Source organism: Bos indicus x Bos taurus, chromosome 8 (assembly GCF_003369695.1).
Source record: "Bos indicus x Bos taurus breed Angus x Brahman F1 hybrid chromosome 8, Bos_hybrid_MaternalHap_v2.0, whole genome shotgun sequence".
Classification (NCBI taxonomy): Eukaryota; Metazoa; Chordata; class Mammalia; order Artiodactyla; family Bovidae; genus Bos; species Bos indicus x Bos taurus.
Genome location: NC_040083.1, coordinates 2,417,060 through 2,418,563, shown reverse-complemented (window position 1 = coordinate 2,418,563; position 1,504 = coordinate 2,417,060). Strand labels below are relative to the sequence as shown.

General features: G+C 38.5%; 1 non-coding gene across 1 annotated transcript; it reads left to right on the top strand.

Annotated features, from left to right (window-relative positions):
- The first annotated feature begins 1,032 nt into the window (after positions 1 to 1,032).
- Positions 1,033 to 1,157, top strand: LOC113897968. The gene has a single exon (XR_003512480.1). It is a non-coding gene; the product is annotated as a small nucleolar RNA SNORA11 (small nucleolar RNA).
- The last annotated feature ends 347 nt before the right edge of the window (positions 1,158 to 1,504 follow it).

The window sequence follows — 1,504 nt, the reverse complement described above, 5'->3', positions numbered from 1 at the left end:
GAGTGGGTTGCCATTTCCTCTTCCAGGGGATCTTCCCGACCCAGGGATTGAACCCACGTCTTCTGTGTCTCCTGCATTGCAGGTGGATTCTTTACCCAGTGAGCCACCTAGGCTGCCCACAGTGCTCAGAGGTAACTCTGCCCTTAGAAGCAAACAAAAGGAAAACCCCCATGAGAGAAAACGCCCTGCTTACTTCCTGTCCCAGACCAGTACTTCCCCCACTCCTCTCCTGTGTGTGCTGACTCAGTAAAATCCATGCATCCACACCCCTTTACCAGCTCTATTTCCAAGGAACTTAAACTCAGACCTTACTTGATTTATTCAATTACATTAAGAAGGTCTTTACATCTCTGACAGTTTCAGAATAGGCTCCTAAGAAAACAACAAAAGGGATCATCTATTGGCCTGCAAGGAAAACAATAACTTGTACAAGGAAGAGAATGAAATACTATATGACACTATACAACAACTCCACTCTGGATAAACACAAAATACTCACAAAAAATAAATAAATGACTTATTTAATCTAAATAAGAGGCAAATGTGTTGGGAGAACAAACAAAATATTTGTGTGGGGTAGCAATTTTTTTTTCTACATGAATAATTCAATAAATAATCCCTTAAAGACTAAATATAGTTATTTAGTATATGGAGGTAAATAACAGAAGAAACGGTTAAAAGGTTTGAAAGTGGATGACTTGGGAAAGCAAAAAAGGTGGAGCAAAGAAATGCTGCTTTTAATTATATGTCTTCTAGAGCTACTTGATTTTTTAAACTTTTCACAGTACTTATACAGATTCACATTTAACGTATGTCTGCATATAAAAAGTACCTACTAATTTTAGAAAATCCATAAAAGTAAAAGAACATAAAAATAATCTATAGCCTTGATACCCCCATCAGAGATAATTATTTTTAACATTTTATTATGGATTGCCTCAGGTTTTTTCCCCTTTGGTTACTGTCTTTCACAAATTTTAATTGTTCTGTATATGGAATTTTCATTCAGTTAATGTTACATTAATATTATATGGGGTGTGCTCAGAGCAAGGCCCTGAAGAAATGGCTTGTCTGCTTACAACACACCGGGTGGGAATCTGTATTCTTCATAACAAAGGGCACAAAAGGCGTGGCCTTCCTACAAAAATCCATCATGTGTCCCTCACCCCTTCATGCGGCTGCTGGGCAGGACAGTGGGACAGGGCTTGGTACTGGAAGAAAAGCTGCAGTATTTGGTTGGGGTCTTTGTCGCCTAGGGCCTGTCTGATCCATGTGTGGGTGGGCCATAAGTGATCTTAGAAAGGCTTTGAACCTCTCTTTTCAAGGAGAAAGAACAAAAAAGAAAAATAGATTCCAACTATATGGCATTCTGGAAGATGCAAAACTATGGAGACAATAAAAAGATCAGTGATTGCCAGGAGTTTGTGGGGAGATGAATACAGAAAGTACAGAAGTTATTTCTATGAGCAGTGAAAATACTTTGAATAGCATTATAATGAGGGAT